Genomic DNA, 13,318 nt, shown 5'->3' with positions numbered 1-13,318 from the left:
AGTCCGGTCCTGGGTTCGCCTTGCACATATACTAGTGGCAGGGGCGCGCCCTTGGCGCGCCTCCTAGACGTGACTATGGGTACTAATCTTGTTGATGTAGTAGTTGTTAACATGTTTATATAGTCCAAATGAGTGTTAGTTTTCCTCGTCACTTGCGGAAACAGGGAATGAAAGTGTCACTATATTTTTTCTGAGACATGCATGTCCGATGCCAGGTAGGTGGCCACACTTTTCGTTCGGTCAGGACAAGCAAAAATGCATTACTAACAATGCCATTCCATAGACATTATTAGACATAACCAGTTTCAACAGAAAAATTCACACATCATTTGTATTTATGTAGAACCTCCAGTTCTAATACTAAATCCAAGCATCCAAGAATATACATAGTAGAACTGAAATTTTTCACTAGATGAACCCAAAATCATGCATAATTCTGGTCTAAACACTGCAACAAGTGAGGTATGCTCTTATTGCCTGAAATAAAAAATAACTTAAGGAGCACTATTTTGGCTATTAAAGAATCTGGCTATGAGCAAATGCATTAATAAGAAAAGCAATGATTACCTAATGGATAAATCTAGGAAGAACCGGGATGAATCAATACCTGCAACAATGGGAACTGCAAGTAAAATATTTTTTGGTAGTCCGATCCAATCGAATTCATACCTGAGATGAGAACTTCGAAAAATCTGAGCGCATGTGTAGTGAAGTATCACATTCACTGAGATTTAAATTGCCGAATAGGATTTTTACTGAATGTAATCAACAGTCATAATAATATGAGTAGTTATTAGCTTTTCTTAAACAACAAATATAAAAGAAAAACACATCATCCCTATATAAAGGAATTTAAAACCAAAATTATGGTTTTGCAGGCTGTACGACAGTCAACATATTAATATTCCCAAAAGGCATGGAAAACTATATCATGTGAGAACAAAGAAACCCATGAGTACCTTAACACACGACGAAACATCAAATATGAAGGTTAAATTGGCGAATGCTCAGGAATGCAAAAAAGAAATGTTCATGGTGAAATTTCAGAAAATTTGGAAAAAAACAAATGGACGTACACACAAATAAAGCAGAGATAACCCAAGGGCCTGGCGAGGCAGAAATATAGAATAAAGAAAACAATCATATTGTTAAGTAGGCCACAGAACCATGTAAATAAACTTAGGCAGCTACAGGAAGAACACATCAAGCTAATACATCAAATGTATAAATTATTCAGGGCACAATAAGGAACAACATTACATAGAATAATTATCCTTTGCAGCCGGTATGTTTATTATATCTAACACCTTGTAGGCATATATATAAAGTATAATCTACAGAGACAAGTTGTTTGCTGCTTCTCAAGCCAAGCCCCATAGCCTATCTATGAAGCATCATCATGAGATACACAAGGAAACAAAAATTTACGCATGTCACTTACCAAACTGAGTCAGATAACTCATGAATTGCGCTTTCGGACTGAAAAGACAAAATGATGATTGAAGTTAGGTTTGTTGCACAAGATACAGTTTTTAACCAGGAAATTTAGATACCTTTTTAGAGATGAAATAGCAGAATTCTTCCCAGAACATCCCAAAGTCTGACTCTAGTTCATTCCCCACCAGCAATTACAAGTGGAAAAAAATTTGAGAATAAGAGTATAAAGTGTAAACCATATAACTTCTACAGAAAAGTTTTCATAGATCTGGCCATCCAACATACGACTAAGAAAAGTTTTCAACTTTGGGTCAACACCATACAGTTAACATAGCAAGTGTAAATTTATGGAACTTTGGATCAAGATCCCATACAGTTAACATAACAAAGGTAAATCTGGAAGTCATCACTCCCAAAATAGATGTTCTAGTCATTCCCTTGATTGAGAAACCAATCTCCCGATTTGTACCTCTCCTTTGCATTAGTATGAAATAAGAGAAGAGGATGAGCTTGCATACCTGCAGAAGGGCTGGTGACGCAGCTGTGTAGCACCGCAGTCTGAACCTCTCCTAAGTCTGAACTTCTCCTAACGCTAGAATCGTCGCATGCTGCTCCCCTAATTCGGTCGACGACGATGCAGAGGCGTCGCCAGCGGCGGCCTATGGCCTCGTATGCCACCCCCTGCGCTCGCTCCAGATCGAGATGCTGGGAGGAGACGAAGAGAGGTGGTGGCCTCCCCGTCGCATGCCGGCGTTAGCCATCGGCCACATCGATCGATCCATCACAGGACGCTACTTCACCGGGGGCCTCCTTTTCGTGGAACTGATCACGCCCTGGAGAGATGGAAAGAGCTCGGGGAGGTGGTGATGCGCTTAGCCATGGCGGCAGGAAGGATTTGGGAGAGGAGGCGGAGATGGGTGGCGGCGCGGGGCGAGTTGCGGAGGAAGTGCGAGGAGTGAGAGGCGATTGCTGGATTTCCTTTCTTCGTGGGAAGGAAGGGAACTTTTTTATCCAGGGCAGGTATTATCTTCGGATGGCAGATTCTCATCCCTTCTCTCATTTTTTTTTTTGCCTCAACGTACAGTAAAAACTGGGACGTGGCTATCGTCAGCAAGCGTCCAGACCACCGCTCTTGGAGAGTGTAGTACGCCACCCGCCGCCGCGTCCTTTCTTTCGTTTCAGATCCCGCGAGAGAGAGACAGAGAAATCCCCAGTCCACGAAACACTAACCCACCAGCACCAGGAGAGATCCAGCGATGGCCGCCGAGAAGATGCAGTTTGCCATGCCGATGGCCACGTCCAAGGTGGGCAAGGAGGAGGCGTCCCTCAAGGCCAAGGCCAAGGCAGAGAAGGAGTCCGCGGTCCTCAAGACCAAGGCGGAGACAGAGGCGGAGGAAGCGATCGTCAAGGCGGAGGCGGAGAAGGAGGAAGCGATCATCAAGGCCCAGGCGGAGGCGGAGAAGGAGGAGGGGATCATCGAGGCCAACTGCTGCTGCGGCTCGAACGAGGACGATGCGCCGTACGACAAGCTGTGGCACGACTCGGACACGGAGGAAGACCCTGATATAATCATGGCCAAGACTGTTGAGCGGTGGGACCTCTTTATCAAGGAGCAGGAGGCTCGCTTCCCTCACCTCCAGTACGGGGACTCCTGCCCAAGGGAATACACCGTCGATGATCAGGAAGGTTCAGCTGATGATCAGGAAGGTTCAGATCACGACGAGCAGTACTACCACCGCTTGCTGGACGAGGGCCTTCTGGTTTGAGATTATTGCTCTTGTAATTCGACTGCGATGAAGCAGGTTCACCGGTGCTATCAATCTATATATGTACTACTAGTCGATCGATCTGGAGGACATCTATGTTAAGCTCTTGGGAGCATATGCTCGTTGATGAATACAGTAGTAAATTCAAAACAAATACGTAGTAAATACTCCTTACATTTTTTAAATCTGATTTTTGGCGTGGATGTTCACCTTAGTGACAATTTTCATGCCGAACGGGGTAGTGGTACGTCGTCGGTGAAATAAAATAAAATTAAGTGTAACTTTGTATGTAATACTAGCAAAAAAGGCCGTGCGTTGCAACGGAAGAGAAAATAACATACGCTTTGAACGTAATATATTAGCACATTTGTGTTGTCGACGATGGCCTCAGTGCTCACACAACGAAAACGCGTTTGAATGTACAATCACTCGGAATAAGATGAGAAATATGTTGTTTCTCCCCACGAGATTTTTCAAAGGTGTGCATGTGTGGTTAACGATGTTTTCTTTCCTCTCAATTTGGTTTTAGTTTAATGGATATTTATTGCAATTCGTATGGTCGTCGGAAAGAGAGAAAAAAAAGACAGTGCATTACAGATTAAGTTTGCACCAAAAATAATATTTAAGAAGTATTCAACAGCTAGAAATAACATCCTATTTAGATTCTACACATTTTTTCAATCAAATTTCATATATAACATGTTAAAATTGAAGTTACGGTTTAAAAGATATGGATAATTTTGTTTTAGATAAAATATGGATTGATTAACTGAAAAGTCAGGGTTTTTTTGTTAAAACAAAAAAACGTTTCGGCTGACTTAAATAGGGATGGCGGGTTGATTACGTGAAACATCAAGGAGTTTTCTGTAAAATGCAAAAAAAATGGTTCGGCACCGACTAAAAGATGGACCGCGGGTTGATTATCTAAAACTGTGAGGACTTTTCTGCAAAAGGACAGAAAACGGTTCGTTCTGACTTAAAGTTGGACTGCGGGTTAATTAACTGAAACTGCGAGGGCTTTTCTGTAAAATGACTGACGACGGACGACAGAAGCGCTGCACGCTTTATTATTAGGGGAGATTTTACTGAAGAGTTTAAAATCCTTCATCAAATTTTCTGTTGTAAGTTGGCGGCTTTCCCTCTTCAAAATATTTGGGGGTACCATTGCATTATATTTCAAATTGAAACAAGTTTACATATCTTCCTGAACTCTCGGATTTCGAACACATCACCCCCAACCAGAAAACAGGAGTCTTAATCCCTTGGACTTTCAAATACCAAACAAATCAACCACTGATGGTCGGTAGTAGGAGTTCCTGTTTCGTGCGGGAAAAATAAATCCCCCCTCCCCTGCAGGCATAGTAGTGATTCCAAGTCTGAATTCAGTATGTAGTGGTGTTGAGGAAATGCATTTCGGCTCTCGGGAGCATAAATGAAAAAAATCATTTTGTATACTTTGTCACATTCAAATGCGACCTGCAAATTTTGAGGCAAAAAGGTAAAACATATTGGCTTGTGCAAAAAAATTGAACACCAAAAGTTATCCCAAAATGTCACCCCAAATTTGTTTTTTTTTTGCCGACGAAACACCGCTGCTCCTTATCGCACGAAAATTGTCATGCATGTTTGCGGCACTGATACAATTATCTACAAAAAAAATCAGAATTTTCTGAAAACATTTAGTATTGCTTTTCACGTTACTTCTCATCCCAGGAGCATATGTTCCCGGGAGCCAAAACATCGCCCCCCGTGGTGATGGCAAGTCTGATTTTTTTCTAAAGTAATACTATATCTAATTTGTGTGAATGTTGTCCAAAAGTGAACATATGCAAAGCAGCAATATCATTGTCATTCATCATAAATACAAATAGAATTAGTAATTTTGATAGTATGCACCAGAATTTGACCATAGAATTTGGCACTTTCATTCATCATCCATGAGAATAAAGTTTAACATGACCAAAAGCATAAAATGCAGTAGTTTTGCATTGTCATACATCATCCACTAAAGCTAAATTTGACATGACCAAAACACATAATTTAAGATGATGTTTTACATCAACAACAGCTCAAGCTTATCACTGATGCTTGCACATCACCATTGCTCATAAATAAGCATAAGCACACTATCCCCTCCTTCCTGTTAGAAACCACTCCAACCTCCCATCACCATAAGATGGAACTTGTGATGAAGATGTGCTTGGCTAAGAGTTTGAAGCCCTTGGTGCCCTAAATGGTCTTGGTGCCCTTGTAGCTACTGGAGCCCTTGTTGGTGCCCTTGGAGATGGAGCACTTGGAGCTGCTTGTGCCATTGGAGCTGCTTGTGAACTTTGTGTTGGCTGGGTAGTGGCTGGTTGTGAACTGGTTGTTGGCTGAGAGCATGGCCCTGCTTGCTCGCATGTGTTCTTGCCCTTTTTCCTGGTTGTTTTGGCTGGTTGGTCCTACATAACAAAAACAATGCAATGGTCCTACCATTAAAAGATGGAACCTGACAAGATATAAAAATGGAATGTGTCCTAGCTAGAAAATTACCTGACCCATGCCTGCGGCTTGTGTTCTTTTCCTGCTTCTCTTTGCTGCCTTTACATAGTTGTTGTCTTGAGGGTTTTGTGAGTGATTCCTCTTATTGTGTTGTGTACTACCACATACTGAACATCTCATCTTGACTTCTTTCCTTGAAATTTTACTGCTTTTGGGCTTCTCCTACTCCACTCTAGTTCTCTTTGTCTTCTTCCTCCCAAGTTTATTATTAACCCTCACAAGAGGGTGTTGTCTAGGGTTGTCAGAAACAGGTCAGCTCTCTTTGCCCTCCACTGGTTGCAGCACATGGTCATATATTTTGTGGTATGTGTTGATGGAGTAACAATCTACTATGAAATCATCAAGTTTCAAACCACAAGTGTATATTGAACGGATTGCATGAGCACAAGGCAGTCCAAAGAGTTCCCAATGTCTGCAAGAACAAGTCCATTTCTTCAGATCAACTATGAACCTTCTGTACTCACCCTCTTGCACATCAAACCCATCTTTGCCATTCCCTAGCACTCTGCATCTTCCTGGTCTCTTTATATTGAGTTGCAGCTTCTTGAACACATTAGGACATATAGTTCCACTCCACTTTGGAGGCTTTGCTTTGTTCTCTTGAATTCTAGCCATGACTTTTTTTCTTATGATCTCATGGCGGATAAAATCTTGCTCTCATGATGGACTTGTTGAAGGACTCACACATACTATTTTCTACAGAATCACAATATGAGCCAAGTTTGAAAAAAGCCCTACTCCATTGTTCAGGATTGGTTTTCATTACATCGTTTGCCTTCTTCTGTGTTTTGAGAAAACTTTTCTCTATGATAGTTGAATTATGTTCTGTCAGAAGCTTTTGCACATGCCCAAAATATTTTCTGATATATCTTCTCCGTGTGTTGCTTTCTCCAATTTGCATATATGTGCCTAGCACACATTCTATGTTCTGCTGCTCGACATTTTTCATTCATTTCTCTTCTAAGACCCTTTTGTTGATTAGAGATAAATACCCAACCCTCACCATTATTGTTTATTTGAATGTCCTGTTGAAGAGATGATAAAAACCAATACCAACTATCATGACTCTCAACCTCAACAGTTGCCCATGAAATGGGGTACATCTGGTTGTTAGCATTACTCCCAATTGCACACAATATTTGTCCATGTACAACACCCTTCAAGAAACAGCCATCTAAGCCAACAACTCTCCTGCATCCAGCCATAAACCCCTTCTTGCAGCCATCTAGACAAACATACATCCTTTGAAACACATTCTTCTCATGCTCATCACGGTCTAATGTAACTGCAACAGTACTACCAGGATTTCTTCTAATTAACTCAAGGTGGTAGTCAAATACTCTAGAATATTCACCATTTGTTGAATCTATGAGATTTTCCGTCACAAGCTTATTTGCCCTCTTGCATTTGGATATGGTGACATGTGCTAGCAAATATTCTAGTACCGCTTCTTGCATCTTCTCCACCCTCCATGTTGGATTGTCTCTGATTTGTGTGAAATATTTCTTTGCAATGACAGTACTAGTCACAAGTTTATTATCTCTCCTAGGCACACATGCATGCACATTGGTGTGCCTTTGCACCAAAAACTAGTCAGACTTGCTATTTATTGAACCATAAATGCCCCATTGACATCCATTCCAGCTTCACTTGGCACTCACTCTTTTTTCTCATCTTTGGGAAATAACAAGTGGTGGAAATTCTTCAATCCATATTTCACTAGTGCTTGCTTGAATTGTGTGATGTCACTACAATCCATCCCAACTTCAAATTGTGGGTAATCTGTACTATCATCATGCACTTTATGAGTAGTATTTCTCCTTCTCAGAGCATTGACCTCTCCATCACTAGCATCATCAAAAGAAAAATCATCGTCACTTTCAAAGTAGGGGGTGCCATCTGCATCATCATCCAACTTACATGTTTCTGGTACAATAAAATCATCAGTAACATTGCAAGCTTGTGTTTCTTCCTCCCCTAGCATATTCTTTCTCCTTCTCAATTTTAATTCTGTAGCATATTTTCTGGACTCAATGATTTCTTCATCTTTGGCTTAACTATTGCTCTCTTCAGGGGCACAACATAGTCACTAGCATTGTCACTTTCAAATTCAGCTGAAAACTGCATCTCCTTAGTTGCAACACCTGAATTTGCAGCCCTGAACACTGGCATTTTGGGCCTAGATTGTACATCCTCTGCATTTCTTTGCTCTATCTACAACTCCTCTCTATGCCCTTCATCTGCATGAACTTACTCTGCATAACAATGCTCTGCGTGCACCTCCTCTATCTGACCTTCCTCTCTATGCACTGCCTCAAACTGCCCTACAAATTCAAACCCCCAATCACTGCCTTCATGGGGGTCCATTGTTGTACCCTAAACAAAACAAGAGACAATTCACAAGACTAACTCAGAAGCAAAATAAGTAAATATTCAATGTAACAGACTGAATAGTTTTGAAAAAACTGCTTTTTCTTCAGATCAACCAATCCCTAGATCATCTCATCATAAAGAGCATATGCACAATGATTTGAACTACAGAAGTCCCTCATAAGAGCCCATATAGTAACTGCTTCCACCGTTCTTTCAAAAAAATTAACTAAACCCTAGCCCCCAAATCAAATTCCCTGAAAACCTCAAACTGATGGCCCCAATTTGGGCTAAAAAGAAATATTTTTAACACAAAGGTTGAGCGCACATACCTGGTCATGGCCGCCGGTCGAGTTGTTCAGAACATGGTGTTGATCGTCTCCCGCACCGCCATGGTCGCCTCAGTCTCCGCCGTTTCGTTAGTGATAGAGGAGAGGTGAGCGAAAGGTGAAAAGGCAACGTATAGCGCTTGAGGCAAGACGGGGTGCAGTAGACTGCGTCCAGAAACTATTCCTAGTGTGGATCAACCACCTCCGCCACGTATGCAAATCCGGCGTCTCAAACCACCCAAAACGCCATTTGGGTGATTTGTCATGTATTTGACAGTACATGGGATTAAGATTCATGTTTTCCGGTTGGGGGTGATGTGTTCGAAATCTGAGAGTTCACAGGGGGTATGTGGACTTCTTTCATTTCAAATTTAGAAGGAAGGATATTCAACCTATCATTGATAAAATTATTAAAAGGATCTATGACTCGAGGGGTAGGTGATACGTCCCAAACGTATCTATAATTTTTGCTTGTTCCATGATCTTTTGGGTGACATTGCTATATGTTTTGCTACACTTTCATATCTTTTTACACATATTTGGACTAATCTACTAACTCAGTGCACCCAGTGCCAGTTTCTGTCTGCTGATGTCTTTTTTTGCAGGGACTTTTACCCAAATTTATCGAGTCCCAAAAATCCCGAGAAAAATATATAAAAATCAGCGTGACGGAAGCTTCCGGAGCACCGAAGATGGGCCACAGGGGAGACAGGGCTGCCCAGGCGGCCTTCCTGCGCGGCATGGCCCCTGGCCGCGCCCACATGTCGTTTGGGTGGGCTCCACCTCCTCTGACGCCCTCCTTTGGCTTATATTTACCCCTCCGATCGGAAACCCTTCGATCATATCCAGAATCATGAATTTATCCATCGTTCCACCGTCGCAGCACTTCCGAGATCGGAAGCGTCAGGAGACCTCTTCCCCGCACCCTGTGGGAGGGAGGATTGACCTCCGAGAGCTTCTACACCGTCATGGACGCTTCCCGGACGTGTCGTGAGTAGTCCTGCTTGGACCATGAGTCCATGACCAATAGCTATGTGATGTCTTCTCTCCAATCTTGTGCTTCAATGATTAGCCCTTGTGAGCTGCCCTACATGATCAAGGCATCTATGTAATATCCTACTATTGCTATGCTTGGTTTGTTGGGATCCGATGGATTATGAGATTATATTCAGATTGTGATGAGTTATATATTTGATTATCCTTTTATATTATGTTCTTTAGTGATTCATGCATGTTCTTCGTTGCTCTTTATTGCTTTGGCCGAGTAGTAGATTATAACTCCAAGAGGGAGCGTTATGAAGATTGTGGGTTCATGCCCCCTGATGTCTAGCTTGAGTGATAGAAACATGAGACTAGGGGATGTGCCGTTGCCACCAGGGAGAAAAACAACGGTGCTTGTGACCATGGTTGCAAGTATTGTTTACCTTACACAAAGTTCGTTAATGCAGTTGTCCGTTGCTTTGAGTTTACGCTTTGGGTGGGGCTCACAACTTAATACCAGTGAGATGTTCTGGATAGATATCTCAACATGGATGATTAGTAAGTAGATGTTGATGAATAAACGGTCTACTTGTCTTGGCGTACTGCCCATTACTATTGAGCCTCTAACTTTCAAGTAGCATAATTATCATTGCGGTGCGTTTATAATTCTGTCAATTGCACAGCTGTAATTTGTTTACCCTTGCATAGTTGTTTATCGTCTTTTGGGAGAGAAACATCACTAGTGAACATCATGTCACTCAGGTCCATATGACCACCATTGCTTGCACCTCCACCATTTACTTCTTTCATTTACTTTTTCGTTGCAATCAAAATCACTATTCGCGCTTGTGTTTTGATCCGTTGCAAACTACTAGGCCGGAGAGATTGACAATCTCTTTGTACTCGTTGGGAGCAAAGTTATTTGTTGTGTGTGCAGGTCCACGTCTTCTGCTAGCGCCAGGGCAGCGGACACCTACTTGTTGATCCTCGGAGTCCTCCTGGTTCGATAAACCTTACAGTCTCCGTGTAAGGGAAACTTGTTGCTGACTACATCTCCACCTTCCACTTGGGGTAACCAATGAGGGGCGAGAAGTATATTCATCAACTCGTCATCAGATGTTCTGGATAGATATCTCAAGGTGGATGATTAGTAAGTAGATGTTGATGAATAAATGGTCTACTTGTCTTGGTGTACTGTGCATTACTATTGAGCCTCTAACTTTCAAGTAGCATAATTAGCATTGCGGTGTGTTTATAATTCTGTCAATTGCCCAACTGTAATTTGTTTATCCATGCATAGTTGTTTATCGTCTTTTGGGAGAGAGACATCAGTAGTGAACATCATGTAACTCAGGTCCATATTACCACCATTGCTTACACCTCCACCATTTAGTGCTTTCATTTACTTTTCCATTGCAATCACTATCACTATTCCCGCTTGTGTTTTGATCCTTTTGCAAACTACAAGGCCGGATAGATTGTCAACCTCTATGTACTCGTTGGGCGCAAAGTTATTTGTTGTGTGTGCAGGTCCATGTTTTCTGCTAGCGCCAGAGCAGCGGACACCTACTTGTTGATCCTTAGAGCCATCTTGGTTTGATAAACCATACAGTCCCGTGTAAGGGAAATCTGTTGTTGACTACATCCCCACCTTCCATTTGGGATAACCAACGAGGGACGAGAAGTATATACATCAACTCGTCATCAGTAGGTTGTTGAGTTATGAAGCGAAATTGATCCTTTTGCAAACTTGTATTGCTAGCATCCCTATGTACTTGATGTGTGTTATAAAATTTCCTAAATGGGCTATTAAAGCAATAACGTCATAATTGGCCCATTTCTTTTGTGGGAGTTTTGCTGATAAACATTGATATCATATAGCAAAATGGGCACTTATGTGTCCGAGAAGAAAGTCTTTGGTGGTTTGGGTGTTCCAAATTTAAGAGAACTAGAAGATACCTCTTGTGTTGCGGCGGAATTCAAGGAATAAATTTGAGGGAAACAAAAGTACTAACTCTATTTTGTACGTGTTATGGCAAGGAATAAAGTGGAAGCTCGGTGTATGTATTTTCAGATTAGTGCATCAAATGGTGTTATGACCATTGAGGAGAAAAATTGAGTCACCTATTTTTTTCTCACTAATAACAATTAACCTTTCTTCCCCGCAAAAAAATAACCTTTTGTGTCCATACTTTATGTAAGGCTGAAATGGTTCAATTTTGTATCATCATCTCGACCATTTACATGTTCTCATAAATTGTCACAATTTGCAGATTTGCCGCATTACATAGCAATAAAGTGAGTATTGTTACATTTTTTGATTTTCTATACATGCAACAGTGAAATTTGGCAGTCACTAAATGCTCTTCGTGAAGTCCATCGGAAACCTCCAAAACGGAATGGTAGATACGTGACCTGAAGCCCTGAAATGACAGAAAATACTTAGTGTGCCAAGCCCCCCCCCCCCCCCCCCCCCCGCGCAATTAAGTTTGAATGCTACCGGAAATATTAGATGGATGTCATATGAAACATAGATTAAAATGTTATTAGTAACTATTTGGGTAAAAAACTTGTTGAATTTGGATACTGGTATCTTCTTACTTCTGTTTATTGTTGCTCCTTATTTATTTAGGACAACAAAATCGAGTCTAAAACGAGCTATCTTATGCCCCGACGATTTCGGTCGTTGGATTACACATTTAAATCATTTCCAGCCATTAGATTACTGTTTCAGTCCCATTTTACCACGTCTTGGCCGCTGTCCTAATGGGCAGCTATTCTGGAGACTTTTTTCAGGCTTGTCGTTGATTGGGCTTCAATGGCTCATTTATCTATGTGACTCATGAAAACAGCGATCGATGCTTCATTGTCTCATTTGTCCAGCCTACACGCGCGTGAGGAGTGGAGCCGAGGCGATGCCAGCGAGGGAACCGGCGGTCGAGGGGAGCCGACGCGAAGCGCGTAAGGGAATTGTCATCAAGGGGATCTAGCAAAGGCGAGGCGCTTGAGGGGGTTCGGCGCTCGCCCGCTCCCCCTGAAAATCCCTAACCGCGTTGCCGCCGCGGCAATGAGCTGACGAAACCTCCACTAAGGTTGCGGCAATGAAACCCGTGCCAGGGTCATGTATACCTTGGAGGTGTCCAACGCGTACAGTGGGCGAGGCCAGCTCAACCACCGATACCGCGTCTGCCCTCGCAGCATCAGTTGCAAGCGCACCAGGTCTAGGACAAGCCCCTCGAGGAGACAGGAGTATCAGATCTTCCCTTGATCTTATTTTGGTGGCATCTTCTCAACTTTCTAACCTTTTGCCATTACATGGTTGACGATGTTCATACTGTTGGCTTCTGTCCCCATTCATTGTTGAGTTCCGAAATATGGCTTTTGTTCGAATGTTCCTCTGATTGTATGGCTTCAACGCAGGAATTGTAGAGGCCACCCACTACTCCATTCGGTTGCAGCATACATGTACGAGGTTCATCCATGGCTCCTGGATAGATTAGCATCTTTCATGGAGATTCATTGTGTGCTCCTTCCTTTCATGTATGCATCGAGTACATCTATGCCCTTCTCTCCATATATTTTTGGCCCTATATATTACATCTTATTTAGGATAGTAAAACTGAGTCTAAAGCAAGCTCTCTTATTCCCGAGCGATTCCGGTCGTCGGATTGCGCATTTACATCATTTCCATCCGTTAGATTACTGTACTAGCGCCATTTTACCACGTCTTGGTCGCTGTCCTAAGGCTGGCCATAGTGGGAGTAACTAAGATAGTATCATATACTTGGGACTAGCAAACATGCTGATGTGGCACACAATTAAAGAAGAGAGAGAGAGTTAGAATAACATAGGTAGATACCGTAACATGTTAAATGTTGTGCAACTATGTGTCAT

General features: G+C 42.2%; 1 long non-coding RNA gene across 1 annotated transcript; it reads right to left on the bottom strand.

Annotated features, from left to right (window-relative positions):
- Window positions 1-303: 303 nt before the first annotated feature.
- LOC123399094 lies at window positions 304-2,414 on the bottom strand. Its single transcript, XR_006610317.1, has 2 exons — window positions 1,554-2,414; window positions 304-1,479 (listed from the first exon to the last, which is right to left on the bottom strand). It is a non-coding gene; the product is annotated as an uncharacterized LOC123399094 (long non-coding RNA).
- Window positions 2,415-13,318: the final 10,904 nt, after the last annotated feature.

Source organism: Hordeum vulgare, chromosome 5H, assembly GCF_904849725.1.
Source record: "Hordeum vulgare subsp. vulgare chromosome 5H, MorexV3_pseudomolecules_assembly, whole genome shotgun sequence".
Taxonomy (NCBI): Eukaryota; Viridiplantae; Streptophyta; class Magnoliopsida; order Poales; family Poaceae; genus Hordeum; species Hordeum vulgare.
Note: the sequence above shows the minus strand (reverse complement) of the source record. Positions and strands in the feature narration are given on the sequence as shown.